The 19,235-nt window shown below is 42.2% G+C and overlaps 1 pseudogene across 1 annotated transcript in view; it reads right to left on the bottom strand.

Moving 5' to 3' along the window:
• Positions 1-19,235, bottom strand: part of LOC118555036 (26S proteasome regulatory subunit 6A pseudogene) — a 747,413-nt pseudogene that overhangs the window by 432,681 nt on the left and 295,497 nt on the right. The window lies entirely within an intron of this gene.

Genomic DNA, 19,235 nt, shown 5'->3' on the forward strand with positions numbered 1-19,235 from the left:
TTTATACATCGTCAGTGACATAAAGACCATTAGAAGTAAGAAGAAACAGACCAACAATCAAAGCTGAATTTACTTGCTTGCCAAGCAAGGGACAGCCATTCACTCAAGAGGCAAGATTCAGGGCTGATCCAATTAGAAAGTAGAGGAGGCTGGATATAGAGCCAGAAGGGTGTGCTGTTTTGTTTAAGAGGACTTTAGACATTAAGGACTGAGTGGATTTGCTGGGGAGGGGGATGGGGACTGGAAGGTCCTTTTGTTGTTTGGTCTTTATTCTGGCTGTCACAAAAGCACTGTTTTTGAAGAGATATGACATCGGTTGTAATCAAAACTTGTCAAGATCAAACTCTTGTAGCAGGCACTTTGTTATGTGAATTCTTTGGACTGATAAATTTTTCATTTAAAAGCAATATAAGTAATCCTACCACTCATTCATGTATTCAACATTCATTAGATCCACATTCAGGTACATTTCAGACAGTCACTAGTTGCTGGAAGTATGGAATGGAGACATGGCCCCAATCCTCAAGGAGTTGATAGCTTGTTGTACAGACTTGTGAAAAGAATACCAACAACAAAAAAGAAAGCCTGATAAAACTAAAGGCATACAAGGATGTGGGTAAGCACACTCTTACCCACTGCCAGAGCAAGTGTAAATTGACACGAACTGTTTCGGATGTAACTTGACAACAAGCTCACCAAATACCTGTGCGTTCCCAGAATCTTGCAGCCCTGCTGGCCATGACGGCCATGGAACTTGTTTGAGCCAGTGCGGGATAGTTGTGATAACACATGACAAGAAGGGTGAACTCTGGAAAGATCAACTTATTTGTAAAAAGAATTAAAAGGGAATACAGAGAATCAGAAATGTGATTTCTCAGTGTGGAAAAAGCTGACTGATTTCAGTTTACAGATTCAAGAGATGAGATTAAAATCTACAACCAGATTATATGTCTGAAAGTAAAGACTACATTATCGGTATGGCCTTTTTACCAAAGCCCATAGCCTCCTGTCTGAATGGACAATTAGGGATGAGCCATGAGGAGGAGGAAGGAAAGAGATCTGAGAGCAACACTAAGCAAACCATGGGCACATGGAACTGAATGGAAGCAAATGGATTGGAGGTGCACTGAGTTTTTGAGGGAGTTTGACTATTACAGGCAATCAGAAACCCAAGGTAAGTTAAGTCCATTGCTGCTCAAAAGGCTTTAACAGCCCTGAGTCCCCTGAACATCCCTGAAGAGGAACAGGAAGGAAGCTGAGGAAACTGTATATCCCCCAAGAGAACATATTCCCCAAAGCCCACTTTGGATGTGCCCAAGGAGGACAAAGGAGGGCCAAACCAGTGACAAGGACAATGAACGAGAGCTCCGTCCCAGTGCAGTCAGACTTCACCCTGCTCCTTGGTAGGGGACCCTTACAAGGTCTTCTCTGTAGGGCTTCAGAAATGCTACAGACCATGGACTGTTGTGTGTGTGTCCTCACCCTTTTATGCATATCTATTTGTAAATTTATTGCAATTATCGTGGTTCACAACAGATGGAGAAAGCGCTGTGTATCCTTTAGGGATCTTGGACTTTGAGCTGGTTGTAGTGACTGGGTGGGATTTGTCTCCCTTGGAGAGGATGGCACTGTGTTTTATGCAAAGAAATAAGTAAGCGAAGAGATTTGTTAATCAGAATGTGGACCGTGAAAGAGATATTTCTACTGTAGAAGTTGTAAAGACTTCCAGGTAGTGAGGCTTCCTTCCAGGTATTCAGGTAGTGTATTCCTTCCAGGTAGTGAGGCTACTGGGACCCTGAATCTTCTGTGTACCTAGTTCTTAAGCAGAGCCCACCATTTTGGATATAGAACACGAGTAAGACATAAACTTTGTCAGATCAGGCCAGTGGATATTAGGGTTAACTTGTTATTGCACCATAACCTAGTCTATATTGATTTACCCTGTTTACCCTAAAGAAACTCATGTACATGTACCTAAGGAGATTTCTCTTTCTCATTTTCTCTTGTTCTCTATCTTGTCCTGTCTATCTGTCTATTATCTATCTATCTATCCATCTATCTATCTAAATATTTTATCTACTGATGTTCACCAATTAACTCTGATATTAGAAAATAGAAAAAGCGTCATGGTTTCTGAGTAGGGTAGTAATGGTCCTGGTTGTCGTCTTTAAATGGAACACTATAAAGCAGATAAAAGAAATAGACCTAAACACATCAACATGAGTAAATATCAAAAACAATGTTGGGTGAAAAAAGTAAGTTTCAGTAGAGTACATACATGGTAGTATTAATATAAATAAAAGAGGAGGGGGAAAAGAGAAGGCTCAAGGTGGCTTTAATATTTTAGTAGTATGTATAGTGTTTTATTTCTTTGAAAAAATATGAAGCAAATATTCTGAAACCTTAATGTATGTTTAATATAGATAGTGGATTCATAAGTATTAGTTATATTATTTTCTATAAAGTTCTATAAGTATTATGCTAACACTTGTTAAACACTTATCATATACTAGACACTATTCTATACACTTAACCTATATTCATTTAGTTCCCATGTGATCCTATATGGTAGGTTACAGTTATTATTTTATAGATTAGGAAATTGCTTATTTAAAATTTTTTAATTTTAATTTTAAATTTAAATTCCAATTTAAATATATTTTAAGAAGTAATGAATGCAATAATTTATCATGAGGCTATGGTGTAAGTATTTGTAAATGGTATAAGGAAAGTACAAAGATGAGCTCACAGAACTCAGTACTATCCATGGGGGAGAAGGGACAGAAAGGCCAAATAAACTTTGTGAGTTATTGACCATTAAGTTCCCATGAGGGGAGTGGTGATTCAAGGTAGAGGGAACCATGTGAGTGAAAGAGCAAGTAGACTGGCATTGGTGCAGAGATTGGTGGTGATGGTGGTGGTGATCATGATGATGATGGTGGTAGTCATGATGGTGGTGGTAATGGTGCTGGTGGTGATGGTGATGGTGGTAGTGATGGTGATGATGGTCATGGCAGTGATGATGGTGATGGTGATGGGGATGATGGTGGTCATGGCAGTGATGATGGTGGTGGTGGTGATGGTGATGGTAGTGATGGTGGTGATGGTGTTGGTGGTGGTGATGGTGATCATGATGATGGTGGTGATAGTGATGGTGATGATGAAGGTGGCATTGGTGTGTGTGTGTGTGTGTGTGTGTGTATGTATGTGTCTTCAGACCCTGGCGGCTGGTGGTGCTGGAAAATGAAAGGATGGAGTCAAATAAGGTAGCTCATTGAAAGTCTTTAAGCAATAAAGGATCACATTTTATATTTAGAAAGATCACTCTAACATCATTGTTAAAAAAATTAAGTATTGTAGGAGGTAGGACCGGAGAGAAGGATACCAACTAGGAGACTACTATGGGAGTCTGGGCTGGAGGCGATGTGAGTTTTAGCTGCAGGGGAGGCAGTAAGGAGGCAAGAAGGACCAAATGCAAGGGGGTCTAAGTCAGTGTGAGGGGCTGGATGAAGATAATAAGGGATGCAGGAGTCCAGGCCGACTCCCTGGTTTCTGGCTTGGATGACAACTCAGATGGTGCAGTCATTCAGTAAAATAGGGAACACAGAAGAGGAGTAGATTTTGAGGGTAAAGATTAGTTCATTTTGGGATATTCCAAAGCTTAATGTCTCTAGGGAATTACATCCATAGGGAGGTGTTGGGTGGAGTTGAGTCTGTGGACCAGGTGCTAGGAAGAGACAGACATTTGGGAGTCAGCAGCAGCGGGTGGAAGTAGAAATAGGAGGAGGAGGGAAATCACCAAGGAGGGTCTCTAGAGGGAAGAGGAGGCAAACAGGACTAGAACCCAGAGCCCTAGAGCCCTGAGGGTCAGGAACAAGGGAGGGGGAATGAGTGAGAAGAGGACAGGGCTCCCATGCCCGTGTGTGCAGGAGAGCAGCTGGAGGTGGGCACAGGTTCAAGTGAGCCTACAGGCAACACATTTGGAAGCTGAGAGTTTATGCCTGTGAGTTATGATTTTCTTTGTAAGTACGGAGGTGAAGCCACGAGAAACAGAACAGGTTGAGTTTAAAGGCAGGGTCACGTGAAACCTCTTTCTTCCAGGTGTTGGCTTAGGAGTGGTCCTATCATGTCCCCGTGTTTCTCCACCTGCTAGGCTGCACTGTCTCTGTGCTGCTCTCTGCACACTCGGAAGCTTTTTGGATTCTGACTTGAGAGTGGTTTGCAAGAACACTCTCTCTTCCCTCTAATCCAGAATTCTGCCTCCTGATGCTTCTGAACTGCCTTTGCTGCCAGTCTGTATGTCTCATGTTTGAGCAGCTGACCATTCCTCAAGTTAATGTAAGTCTTCTCACATCTACTGATAAAGGACATTTTCAACCTGTACTGTCCATGGGCCTTGTCTCTGGGCTTCCAGGGAAGCTGTTCTTTAACGTTTACCAAGGTCAGAATGGTTTCACCAAACTTCAAAGCATGGGCTCGTTTCTGCGCTGAACACACATTGTACATCTGTGTACATACAGCAAATAACCTAAAAGAAACATTTCAAACTAATGAAAGAGTAAAAAATCTCCCTTAGTTCCCATATCTCCCAAGCCTGCAACTTTGCATATACTAAAAGCATAAGACAAGTTTGTAATTTTCTGGGATGTCCTTCCTCATGATGATTTGTAAGTCTCGATGTCACAAAACGCATGTAGGACCCTGTGTTAACACATTCCCTCTCCTGAGATCTCTACTTTTTGTGAAGATTGTGTATCCCCGGCAGCTGTCCTCACTTGGGCTCGAATAAACCTCTCTTCCTTTTTTAAAAGAAATTCTAAAACGTTTGTTCATTTGGCATTGACACTGTGACCAACCGAGGCCTCTGGGGTCATGCAGCACCCCAGACATTTACCTTTCTGTTGCTCTGTCTCTAAGCAGACCGACTCGACTTCTTTTCTTCTTCCAGTTTTATTGAGAGATGTATTTGACATGTAACATTGTGTAACTTCAAAGTATACAGCCTGTGGATGATGCACGATCACCACCACGGTGTCAGCTAGGACCTCTAGCACGCCACATGGTCACCATCCTTGTGTGGTGAGCACATGCCAGATTTACTCGCAGCCACTTTCAAGTATATAATACAGTATTAACTGTAAGCATCATATTGTACATTATACCCGGAGCTTACTCATAACTAGAAGTTTGTACCCTTTGACCAACATCTCCCCTTCTCCATCCCCCACCCCACGCTGGTAGCCATCTTTCTGTTCTCTGTATGGGTTCAGCTTTTCTAGATTCCATATGTAAGTGAGATCATAAAGTATTTGTCTTTCTCTGCCTGACTTGTTTTACTTAGCATAATGCCCTTAAGGTCCATCCATGTTGTTGCAAATGTCAGGACTTCCTTCTTTCTCATAGCTAAGTAATAGTCCACTTGGGATAAATGGATACATATATATGAAACATAAAATATATTTATTTACATATGTATTTATATATGATATATCATATATTATGTAAATATATATTATATATGTATATTATATACATATATTAATGGAATATATAAAGAAAATGTGTATTTTATATATATATTTATTTTATATGTATTATATATATAATATACATATATATAAGAAGATGTGATATATATATCCATTCATTCCATTCATTTGTTGACTGACAGTTTGTTTCCATATCTTAGCTATTTTGAATAATGCTGCAATGAACATGGGAGTGCAGATTTCTGTTTGACGTACTAATTTTAATTTCTTTGGATTTATACCCAGAAGTGGAATTTCTGGATCATATGGTAGTTCAATGTTTAATTTTTTAAGGTTTAATTTTTAAATAATCTCTTAACCAACATGGGGCTCAAACTCACAATCCCAAGATCAAGAGTCACATGCTTCACCAACTGAGCCGGCCAAGTGCCCTCAGTGTTTCATTTTTTTGAGGAACCTCCATACTGTTTTGTGTACCAATTTACATTCCTATCAACAGTTCATAAGTGTTCCCTTTTTTCCACTTCCTTGCCAACACTTATTATTTATTTATTTTTTGCAGTATAGTTGACATAAAATGTTATATTAGTTTCAGGTGTGCAACAGTGATTGGAAAATTTTATATATTACTCAATGCTCACCACGTTAAGTGTAGTCACCAGACAATGTTATGACAATATTATTGACTCTATGTCCTATGCTGTACTTTTCGTCTCTGTGACTCATTTATTTTATAATGAAAAGTTTGTGCCTCTTAACCCCCTTCACCTATTTTGCCCACCCACACCCCCTTTCCTTCTTGCAACCACCAGTTTGTTCTCTGTATTTATGAGTCTGTTTCTGATTTTTCGTTTGCTTGCTTTGTTTCTTAGATTTCACATATGAGTGAAATCATATGGTGTAGAAAACAAAAACACTAATTCAAAAATAAGGATGCAGTCGTATGTTTGCTGAAGCATTCAGAACTCTGCCCATTTTTTAAACGACGTGGATGGAACTGGAGAGTGTTATGCTGAGCGAAATAAGTCAATCAGAGAAAGACATGTATCATATGACCTCACTGATATGAGGAATTCTTAATCTCAGGAAACAAACTGAGGGTTGCTGGAGTGGTTGGGGGGTGGGAGGGATAGGGCAGCTGGGTGATAGACACTGGGGAGGGTATGTGCTATGGTGAGCACTGTGAATTGTGCAAGACTGTTGAATCACAGATCTGTACCTCTGAAAGAAATAATACATTATATGTTAAAAAAAGAAGAAGAAGAAGATAGCAGGAGGGGAAGAATGAAGGGGGGGAAATCGGAGGGGGAGATGAACCATGAGAGACGATGGACTCTGAAAAACAAACTGAGGGTTCTGGAGGGGAGGGGGTGGGAGGATGGGTTAGCCTGGTGATGGGTATTTTTTTTTTTTTAAGATTTTATTTACTTATTTGACAGAGAGAGAGACAGCAAGAGAGGGAACACAAGCAGGGGGAGTGGCAGAGGGAGAAGCAGGCTTCCTGCTGAGCAGGGAGCCCGATGCGGGGCTCCATCCCAGGACCCTGAGATCATGACCTGAGCCGAAGGCAGTCATAACCAAATGAGCCACCCAGGCGCCCTGGTGATGGGTATTAAAGAGGACATGTTCTGCATGGAGCACTGGGTGTTATACGCAAATAATGAATCATGGAACACTACATCAAAAACTAATGATGTAATGTATGGTGATTAACATAACATAATAAAAAAAGAACTCTGCCCATTTTTTAATTGGATTGTTTGTAATTTTGCTATTGAGTTAAATGAGTTCTTTATGTGTTTTGGATATCAACCCTTACCTGATATATGATTTATGGATATTTTCTCTCATTCAGTAGGTTGCCTTTTCTTTGTGTTGATGGTTTCTTTTGCTGTGCAGAAATTTCTTAGTTTGATGTAGTCCCACTTATTAATTTTTACTTTTGTGGCTTATGCTTTTGATGTCTTATCCAAAAAATCTCTGCCAAGACCAATGTCAAGTTGCTTTTCCTGTTTTCTTCCAGTTTTATGGTATCGGTTCTTTAAGTCTTTAAACAATTTTGAGCTAATTCTTGTGAGTTTTGTAAGATAGGATCCAATCTCATTCATCTGCATGTGGTTACCCATTTTCCTGACACCATTTATTGAAGAGACTATCCTTTCTCCATTGAGTCTTCTTGGCTGCCTTGTCAAATATTAGTTGACTGTGTATGAGGGTGTTTATTTCTGGGATCTTGATTCTTTCCATTGGTCTATGTGTCTATTTGACTGTTTGATTATAGCTTTGTAGTTGGTAAAGGAAATTTTCAACTTTTCATGTCTGTGGGCCCTGCTCCTGGGCTCCCAGGGAAGCTGTTCTCTAACGTTTACCGAGGTCAGAATGACTTGGCAAAACCTCAAAGCGTGGGCTCTATTTCTGCCCCAAGCACACATTATAGGTCTGCTTGTTAAAGAAAACAACCAAAAAGCATTCTGAACACAAAAGATAAGAAAAAGGAAGAAACTTCCCTGGTTTCCATAAGATTAAAGTCATACAGCCCTGCATATACTAGAAGCTTAAGATAAGGTCTGCCACTTTCTGAAATGTCCTTTGTTTTGATTTGTAACTAATGTTAAAAAAAAAAATGTATATAATCCTACACCAAATGTTCCTTTCCTGGAGCACTCTCTTCTTTGTGAAGATTGTGTATCTTGGGTAGCTGCCCTAACTTGGGCTTAAATACAACAAATAAAAAAATAAAAGTGGGGGTGGGAGAGAGTAATGAGCTTTTAGTTGTTAAGATTCTTACTCATGCTTTTAAAAATATTTTAATTTCTTTGCCTATTAACAAGATTGAGCATCTTAAAATATACTCACTAGCTCTTTCTTTTCCCCCTCTGTGTATTTTCTGGCATGTAGTAAATATTCAGTAACTATTTTTAATAGCTTATTGACTATCCATTTATATCACACCCATTTGTTTTATGGGTTTTTCATCTTAACTCTGTGCAGTTGGTAACTTGTGTTGCATTCACCAAATACAAAGCATTGATTTCTATTTGGATAAGAGCAATTTAGACAATTGGATTCAAGGTTCTAAGTAATCATGAATCTATTCACCTGTCAATAATATACAAGAAGTATACTATTAGTGCTACTTTGTTTCTTTAATTAAAACAAAGTTGAAATTGTTTTATTTGTAATAAAAAAAAGGTCTTAGTTTTTTTTCTAAGGCATGTGCCTGCTTGAGTAGGGTTATAAGGTATGTATGGTTGTGCTAGTTTTTACCATAATAAATCAGTCTTTTTGTCCAGTTTAGTTGTTGAATGCCAATTGAGTGAATCTTTACTTTGGGGACTGCCAATTTGTAAATTGTTGCTAGATTCTGAAGGAGGAATGAGCAACATAAACTTGTCATTATTCTCAGAGCTGATTAGACCTTTTTTTTAAGATTAATTTATTTATTTTAGAGAGAGAGAGCATTTGCGAGTGGGGGGAAAGGAGGGGCAGAGGGAGAGAAAGAGAAAATCTCAAGCAGGCTCCATGCTCAGCATGGAACCCAATGGGCAGCTCGATCTCATGACCCTGACTGAGATCATGACCTGAGCTGAAATTAAGAGTTGGACGCTCAACTGACCGAGCCACCCAGGCGCCCCTGATTATACTTTCGTGAAAGCATCTGGTGAGCCCCTTTCAAGAAAGTCATGTTTTGTCCCCATTTTACAGATAAGACTACTAAGGTTCAGCCATGGGTGGCTAAGAGCCCAGGTGTGAAAAGTGATGCACTCTAAAGAGCACACTTATCATGAGTGTATAGAATTGTTGACTCTGTCTATTGTACATCTGAAACTAAGACAATACTGTATGTTAAGTACACTGGAATTTAAATAAAAACTTTAAAAAAAGCAATGCGCTAGAGGAATCTATGTCCTTAACCTTCTACTGGAAATCAAACAACACGTATCACCATGAAGTTCAGCACTGTGCCTTTCACAGACAAAAGAGCTTGATGTGGGCCAGTGATTCAAAAGGAAGAACTTCTCTCTGTCCTTAGCCATAGGAGGCAAGAAGCCCGGAGGTAGGCAGTTCCAGAGGTGACCGGTGTCGTCAGGTATCCAAGCTCCTTCCCTGGTTCTGCCATCCTTGTATTTTGACTTGATATTTAGATTTGTTCTCTCATGGTAATTGGCCAAAGAAGAGAGGCATTTTGTGTTATTCCTTGCTTTTATCAGGGAGGACTTTCCCAGGAGCTGTCATCAGACTTCCCATCAGATCTCATAGAACAGAGTCAGGTAGATGCTCAAACTCTAACTGCAAGAGAGCCTCGTGCAACCATCAGGGTCCTTACAGGAAGGAGGCACACTCAAATTAGGAGAATCTCAGAACAGTTTATTTACAGAGAACTAGTTTCTGAGGTGTGGGAGTGGGGACCCACAAAGGCTAGGGCAGTACCCCACCAGCTGGTACTTTTGGAGCATCAGCATACTTGGCCAAAGGGATGAGGGGACAGAGCAGTAACTGGACCTCAAAAGGAGGGCATCATGTAGGAGAGACCACCTAGCAAGGAGCAGAGGCACAGCCCGACCAGGCTGATCTCCAGGGAAAAGGGTCAGCAGATGCTCTGGCCTCACGCTCATGCTGGGGTCTCCAGCACGGCCCATCCTCAGCAGACCCCAGCAGGAAGAACACAGGTAGGGCTTCTCTGCCCTTCCAGGGCAAGGCAGAGAAAGAAGGAAAGTGGATCTGAAAGGGCCCACAGGAGGATATGTGGCACAACTGGGAAACTGAGAATCTGGGATTTCCAGCCCAGATACGGGAGCTGGGGAGTGCCAGCAAGCAGCGGGCGCCCTGTAGGCAAGCAGCGTCCCCAGCCACCGCCTGCTCGAGCTGCTCTCCATCTCCCTGTGAGTGTCTCCATCTGTGAAATGGCAATGATGCTAATCCCTCCTTCATTTAATTATTTGGGGATTAAATGGGAAAATAAAGGTTAAACCCTTAACGTACTGCCTGGACTAGAGTAAATAGTGTCAGCTAGTGTTAGCATTACTTTTACTGCGTCTCCTTCCTAACCTATTTCCCCTTCCCGTGCCCTCACCTTGGAATCCTCATTCCCAAGGGATGCACTAGCAACCTGTGCTGTGGTACTTTTCCAGGTCTGGTCCTTGACCAGCCACGTGGGCTTCACTGGGAACTTGTTGGGAATGCACATTCTGGGAACCACTTCCAACCTACCGAACCCGGGGATGGGGCCCCCCGGTGTGCGTTCATACCACACCTTATTCGTGCCTGAATAAGCCCCAGTGTCCGACTCTCCTGGGGTGCTCTCCAGGCTCAGCTGGAGCTGGCTGGCGTCAGGCAGAGGGGACACTGGGGGGGGGGGTGCGCTTTGATGTCTTGCACGTAGCTCAACTGCTGAAGGCATGTTCCCTGTGTGTGGTGAGAGGGGCGCTAGGATGAAATCAGACTCGGGGACACACCCAAAAATCCTTGGGGAGCCCCAAACCTACTGGGGGAAAGGGAATCCCCCAAAGTCCTAGAATCCCTGGGAGAAAGTGTGAAGAGGCGGGATGCATGCACACAGGAGGGCAGGTCTCCCTGGGATCCCAGCACCCGCACCCGGGGCATGGAGGCGTCCGGGAAGCGTGTGGTGCTCACCAGGTGGGAATGCCACTGGAGAGCCATGCTCCTAGTCGTCCCCGTTGCAGTGTATTCCGTTAAGACATCATCTCACTTGCCCTCTGCTTGGTTTTTTGTTTTGGAGATGAAGGTGCGGGGCTGGGTTGGATACTGAATCTGCTCCCGCCCCCACCCCACAGCAGTCTGTGCGCACGAGCACCACCTGCGCGCCAGCTGGAGGAAAAGGTGAGAGTGTATTTTCTAAGGAATTAAATGAATTTTCGATTTACATTAGAGCAAAGTTTATAGATCAAGTTACATGAAATGAAAACTCTAATTATAAATATAAATATTGTAACTATTGCAAGCGCCTGTTTTCTAGGCATTTCAAGCTCATTGAAGAAAGGTTCCTTCCGCTGCTGAGCATCGGCACAGCCACGTCTGCCCTTGTTCACACGGTGGACCTGAAGCGAACGCTGAGTTAGTACGAGAAGCGAAAGCGCATCTACCAGTGAGCTTAAGTTTCAATTGCTACGTTACTTAGCTTTTACGAGAATTTGTGTTTTTGAGAATAATCTACTAGGACTCTTTAAAGTATAGAACTCTTTTCAAGGGACAGCAAGCAACTTAAATTAGTATCATTAGAAAAAAAAAAAAAAAAGATCTTTTATTGGCCTGTTTTATAGATAAATCCAGGCAGGTATTTGGTCCCAGGATGGTGGCAGGAGTGGTGGGTGAGGCATCGGGGAGGGGGTGGAGATGGGGGGGGCAGGGGTTGGTGATCCAAAGGCTCCAGCAATATTCTCTTTATAGATCCTCAAGATTATTCCCCAGGCTTCTCCTCTATCTCCATATTATTCTTTGCATTAAAAGCAATGATTTAAAATTCCAAGGACAGAGGCAGTTTATTTATATTTATAAGTAAAGTTATTCAGTTTTTTAATAGACTTCGTTTTTTTAGAGCAGCTTTAGGTTACAGCAAAATTGAGCAGAAAGTACAGAGATTTCCCAGGTAAACTCTGCCCCCACAAGTCTATAATGACTTGTCACCATTTTAATACCAAATAGAATAGATTCGCTGCCCTAAAAATCTTCTGTGCTATGCATAGTCATCCCTCCCCCACTCACCTATGGCAACCATGGATCTTTTCGCTGTCTCCATAGTTTCGTCTTTTCCAAAATGTCATATAGTTGGGATCATGCTGTCTGTAGCCCTCACAGACTGACTTTTTTTTCACTTAGTAATATGCATTCAAGTTTCCTGGATGTCTTTTCTTGAACTGATAGCTGATTTCTTTTCAGTGCTGAATAATATTCCATTGTTTGGAGGTACCACAGTGTATTTATACTCTCACCTGCTGACGGACTTGTTGGTTTTGGCAATTATGAGCAAAGCTGCTATCAACATTAATATGCAGGTGTTTGTGTGGGCGTGAGTATTCAACTCATTTGGACAAATACTAAAGAGTGCAGTTGCTGGATCATTTGGTAAGAGTATATTTTGTTTTGTAAGAAACTACCAGACTATCTTCCAAAGTGGTTATACCATATTGCCATGTGCATTCCCACCAGTGGTAAACAGGAGTTCCTATTGCTCCACATCCTCGCCTTGGGTGTCTCTGTGTTCTGGAGTTTGCTCATTCTGATAGGTGTGTAGAGACACTTCATTCTTTTAATTGGTATGTCCCTCAGGGCACATGATGTGGAGCATCTTTTCACCTGCTATTTGCCATCCGTATGTCTTCTCTGGGGAGGTGTCTGTTTAGGTCTTTTGCCCATTTTTTTAATTGGATTGTTCATTTCCTCATTGCTGAGTTTTAAGAGCTCTTTGCATATTTTGGATAACAGTTCTTCATTAGCTATGTCTTTTGCAAAAATTCTGTCTCAGTTAGTGGCTTGCCTTCTCCTTCTCTTGACGGTCATTCACTTTTCACATAAAATTAAACTACCTTGAAAATCTTTGAAAAATGGATTAAGCAACTGACAGAATTTTCACCTACTCTTACATTCCCCTAATTTGGAAATTAGGAAGTTGAGCTTTTCTGGGGAGAGAAGGGTAAAACTTCAGAATATGTATTATTTTCTGAGTGTAGTGTTTTGCTCTTCTAAAAGTAATGTTGACCTCTTAGAAATTTTGGACAATACTCAACAATGTAAAAAAAGTAGGAAACTGTCTACAATTCTGTACACCCAGAGGTTATCCATGTTCATACTTTGGGGATGTTTACTTATTCCTGCCAATGTTTTTTATTTTTCTACATGTTCTATTACAAAAATAAATTTTCCGGCCTTTTTCACTGAAATTATTGCTTAATGTTTTCCCATACTACCGCTTTTCCATAATAGATAGCTTTTAAGCATCATTTATTAGATAATCCTTTCAGAAGAATAAAAATATAGCTTTTCATAACATTACATGCACACGACGATGTGGATGGAACTGGAGGGTATTATGCTGAGCGAAATAAGTCAAACAGAGAAAGACATGTATCATATGACCTCACTGATATGAGGAATTCTTAATCTCAGGAAACAAACTGAGGGTTGCTGGAGTGGGGGGTGGGGTGGGAGGGATGGGGTGACTGGGTGATGGACACTGGGGAGGGTATGTGCTCTGGTAAGCGCTGTGAATTGTGCAAGACTGTTGAATCTCAGACCTGTACCTCTGAAACAAATAATGCAATATATGTTAAGAAAGAAAAAAAGAAGAAGAAGAATGTAGCAGGAGGGGAAGAATGAAGGGGGGGAAATCAGAGTGGGAGAAGAACCATGAGAGACGATGGACTCTGAGAAACAAACTGAGGGTTCTAGAGGGGAGGGGGGTGGGAGGATGGGTTAGCCTGGTGATGGGTATTGAGGAGGGCACGTTCTGCATGGAGCACTGGGTGTTATGCACAAACAATGAATCATGGAACACTATATCTAAAACTAATGATGTAATGTATGGGGATTAACATAACAATAAAAAATTAAAAAAAAAACATTACATGCACACGTATAAAATAGAAATATGTGTTTGATCAGACCAGATGACTTTATTTTTTTTTTAAAGATTTTATTTATTTATTTGACAGAGAGAGACACAGCAAGAGAGGGAACACAAGCAGAGGGAGAGGGAGAAGCAGGCTTCCTGCCGAATAGGTAGCCCCATGTGGGGCTCGATCCCAGGACCCTGGGACCACGACCTGAGCCAAAGGCAGACGTTTAATGACTGAGCCACCCAGGTGCCCCTGACCAGATGACTTTAAGCTTCCCTTTCAATTCTAACATCTGTGAGTTCTAAATCCAGGCCCTAATTTACAGATTAAGAATGAAAAGGCAATTAGATGAAGGGATTTGTCCAAGATTAGAACTAAGTTTGAGATCACTTCATCTTCTAGACCATTCTTTCAGCTCATTGTCCATCTCTAAGGAGATGTACCATGCAGCATTTTCCAAAAATAACTCATTTTCTTTTTTTGAGCATCTAGTGGGGCTTGTGGTGTGCATACACACATAGTGAAGCCTTGATCTGGATCCTGAGGGTTTCTCTCCTGTCTCTGTGATGTGGGAAACATGAAAAGAACAGGAGAAATCAGCAGTGGAAGAAACTGGGGAAATGTTCAAGGATAAGGCATTAATAGTAGCAGAATAGAAATGTCTTAATACCAAAATAATTCTAGATGATGTTTAAAGTTGCATGGAATCTCAGAAGATTACTGTGCATTTAACAATGTTTTATCACAAAGGATAATTTGCCACTAGGTCAAATGTATCCAATTACTATGTATTTCTATTAAAGAATTGTGCAAGATATTCATTGATATATATATATCCCTATTCATAACACTAATAAAGGACATTGGCCAAATCAACAGAATGAGTGAAACAGCAATAACTTTAATCAAACACCATTGCCTTTTTTTGTGAACTATTTTTATAATCTTAATTAACTTGAACTTAATGAGCACATTTTTTTGGTTAGTGAGCACATTTAAACTTTAGAAAATGTCTTTATCTTCAGAATGCTGAATATCTTAACTTGGATTTGGTCCCATATTCTAATTTACTTTAGATTCATTCATAAATGTAAAAATAAATTCTAAGGAGGAACATTTTTGCAAGACTAAGCTATAATTTTTTCATAGTCTCCATTTATTGTTATTGTAGAGACCAGATCTAAAATTACTACTTTATCATCCGAGTTTGCTCAGCTTCAGCGCTCCGTTCAGCCTTCTAGTTATTATATTTAAATGAGTACTATGTTTTATGTTCAAGTGTGTATAAATCCCTTGGATCTAATTCATTTAAAATGTGGATTACCTCAAGAAGTATAGGATCTGCTCCACCGATGTCATTTCTCCCATGTTTTCTGCTAGCTAAGTTTAACAGGAGAATTTTGAATTCCAGGATGAATTTGCAGACTCTGCTATTGGGTGTGTCGTAGATTCGCTTTTGTCTCTTTCCTGCCAGGAATAGTGAGGGAGTCAGGGCACTCTGAGTAGATGAGCACGTTCCTGAGCTGGCAGCAGTCATCGGGTTAAGGACACTGCTCCCCAAGGGGCGGAGGTAACCACTGGTTTTGGGGCCTCCAGGAACTGCTCTCCGAGACTCACTCCCTCCTGTACTACTGGTCTGATGACTTCCTGTTGCTAAGGAGAAGCTTGTTCTGGATCGCAGACTCTACTCTTACGAGCAGGGGCCCCAGGGTATGTTAATAACTTTTATGCCCGTTTAGTTTGTTGTGAACTCTGAGTTTGCAGACATGGCCGTCACTGACTCTTCGGGAACCTCACTTCACGGAGTATGCCCTCTGTCCTTTATCTTCAATTTTGCCTTTTTTTTAGAGAGAGAGAGAGAGAGAGGGAAGGGGTGGAGGGAGAGGGAGAGGATCCCCGCACAGAGCCCCACCAGGAGCCCAGCGTGGGGCTTGATCTCATGACCCCGAGAGAATGACCTGAGGGGAATCCAACTTAACCGACACTTAACCGACTGAGCCTCCCAGGTGCCCTATGGGTTTTTCCCTTACCTCGTGAACATGCCCAAGTGAGCCACATTCCAAACATAGGGGAAAACAAAACTAAAGACCTCCCTTGATTTTATTCTACTGAGCTGGCTGCTGACACAGCAACCATTACCCACTTCTGCCTTCCAGAAGACTCTGTGTTTTTAAAATTGTTTTCCATTTTTAATTTTTTTCATAACACCCACCTCTCCTGCATGGTAGCCCTTGTAATGCCACAGCCCCGACCTTCCTTTGAGCTTAAAGAGTGGATCCCAAATTTGTCTAAATCAATGTTGTCTGCAGATTAAGCTCATCTGTAGGAAATTCTTTTATTTTTTTTTTTAAGATTTTATTTATTTATTTGAGACAGAGAGAGAGGGAGAGCGCAAGCAAGGGGAGTGGCAGAGGGAGAGGGAGAAGCAGGATCCCCGCTGAGCAGGGAGCCCGATGGGGGGGCTCGATCCCAGGACCCTGAGATCATGACCTGAGCCGAAGGCAGACGCTTAACTCTCTGAGCCACCTAGGTGCCGCGGTGGGAAATTCTTTAAAAAACTGGATGCCTGAGCCTCAACTGAGACCAATGAAATCAGAGATTAGTGGGACCTGGGCAACTGACATTTTATTTATTTATTTATTTATTTATTTATTTATTTATTTATTTATATTATGTTATGTTATGTTAGTCACCATACAGTGCATCGTTAGTTTCTGATGTAGTGTTCAACATTTTAATGAGTTCCCCGAGTTGTTCTGACTCTGGGAGCTGGTGCTGTTTGGTTAGGAACTCAGGGACTCTTACTGGCCTGGGGTGGGAGCAGGACTGAAACGCGCCGCCGCTTAGATGACAGGGAGGGATGTTCTTGTGCAGTTGGGAGCAGGTTCCTGTAGCCTCTAGAGGCCCATCGGGGACAGCGCTGAGAAGGGGCACCAGGAAACAAGGCGGACCCACCCGTGGGTCCAGAGAGGAGGGTCCCCTGGGTGTGGCTCCGCACCGCTCACCCCGGTCTTGGCCCGCAGGCTCTCCTCCACCTGCAAGAGGACCATGCCTCATTGGAGCCACAGCGTCAGGTTGTCTGATGCTTGGAGCCTCCTTCATTGGCTGCTTTCCTCCTTGCTAGCAAACTTACCTGAAAAAGGAGTTTATTGTCATTGCCTTCCACCTTCCTTACTTTCAGCCAACGGGGCTGCTCTCAGGCCTCTGCCCTGGCACTTGGCGGGCACTGTTGTCGCTAAAGTGGGTGATCCTTCCCGATTAACCCCCTGTCCGCCCTATGTCACTGCCCCCTTCACAAGCACGCTTCGCCCTGGCCCTCCCCAGCATCACACCCTCTCCACAACAGGGGAGGTTTCCCAGCCTAGAACACCCCGCCCTTCCTTCTTGCTGCATTAAGTAGGATTCATTTTTAAGAACCATCTCAGATGTTCACCGTGTCCAGGAAGCTGTCCTTTGCCATCACAGAGTGGGCATGCAGCCCCTCCTCGGCATATATTATCACAGATATGGTAATATGCTGTTTATGGGTCAGTGTCCCCCAGAAGAGGGCTTTGATTCTTGTGGGCAGGTACCATATCAGCACCTTCAAAATCTTCATAATGCTTGATGTGTGTTCGTAACTGCTGTGGGTGGAACTGTGTCCTCCCAAAAGGTGTTGGAATTCTAAGACCCAGGATCTCAGATATGACCTTACTTGGACATAAGGTCTCTGCAGATGATTAAGGTGAGATCATACTGGAGTAGTGGGCCCTAATCCAGTGCAGCTGGTGGGAGTGTGGACACAGGGAGAACACCATGGGGGACGCGAGTTCTGCTGCCACAAGCCAGGGAACCGGCGGGAGCCCGGAGGGAGGCTGGGATCTTCCCAGCTCCCTCAGAGGGAGCGCGGCCCGGCGATGCCCGCATCCCAGACCCACAGCCCCCAGGACAGCGAGGCGGTAAGTTTCTGTTGTGTAAGCCAGTCTGTGTTACTTTGTTACAGCTGCCATAGGAAGCAAATGCAGGGAGGACTCCCTGTGCATCTGCTGCATGATTGAGGGACGAGTGCATGGGCAGTAACCTTAACCACAGGAATGAGCTCCACCCCCAGCGCCAGGGACACTCAAAGGGCAGGGGAAGCATGCTTCATGTAGGACTACGTCGGGGGTTCAAATCTAGACCACTCTTGCTCAAAATAGCATAAATATTGGGTATGACTTTTTTTTTAGATTTATTTATTTGAGAGAGAAAGAGAGAGAGATCAGGGCTCGATCCCACGATGCTGAGATCACAACTTGAGTCAAAACCAAAAGTTGGCTGCTCAACCGACTGCGCTGCCCAGGCGCCCTGGGTATGATTTTTTATATGTGAATTCAGACTCTTCATTTTTAGTTAAGAAAATTATCTTTGAACCAAATCACCTAGATTTCTTACTGTCTACTCTTACAAGAATTTATCTTGGACTTTTCCGAAATGCAATCACTCTCGTAAGTGATTGCATATTTAAGATCTGTTTCAAGGTAATTATTTGCTTCACTGTATTTTCCATTTCAAATCCTCTCAGTTCACTGAAAGTAATTCAGATTTTCCCTCTCTCTGGACAAAGCTTTGCTACACATTTTCCTATACTTTCAATACAGACTGAGCTCACAGTTCTTGGTAGAAATGACAAAATGTGCTAAAAATCTCTTGAGGTAGTAAAGTGAAACGGCCTCTATTGATTTTTTTTTAATCTCAAGGACTTTGCACACAAATAAAATTGGTTTATGCTCTTGTAAAATGGCTGAGCATTTATTAATCTAATTGTTTCAGAAACATAACTATTAGCTTATTCTTTATTAGAGCATCCCTCTTCACGTTTGTGGTAAGCCTATTGGGCTACCGTACTTCCTTCTCATGTGTAAAGTTTAGAGCATGACTTTTCATTTCCCCCTAGTCTAAATCGTACACTTTCAAGTTTCCTTAGCATGTGCAGAACCATGACTTTGGGAGCTCTCATTGGTGCGTCATCCACAATATTTCAAAGAACCCCGAGTATTTGATGGGAGCCTCCAGTCGCTGAAGGAGAAGCTGAGACAGGTGATCTTTCAGTCTCCGCTGTGTGTCCTGACAGGACCAGGCAGGGTTTGGAACATGGTGGAAATTGTTCAGTGCCTTAACTTCCTCTGTTTTCCCTCTTTCAAAATGAGAGGTA

This window comes from Halichoerus grypus, chromosome 9 (assembly GCF_964656455.1).
Source record: "Halichoerus grypus chromosome 9, mHalGry1.hap1.1, whole genome shotgun sequence".
NCBI classification, from domain to species: Eukaryota; Metazoa; Chordata; class Mammalia; order Carnivora; family Phocidae; genus Halichoerus; species Halichoerus grypus.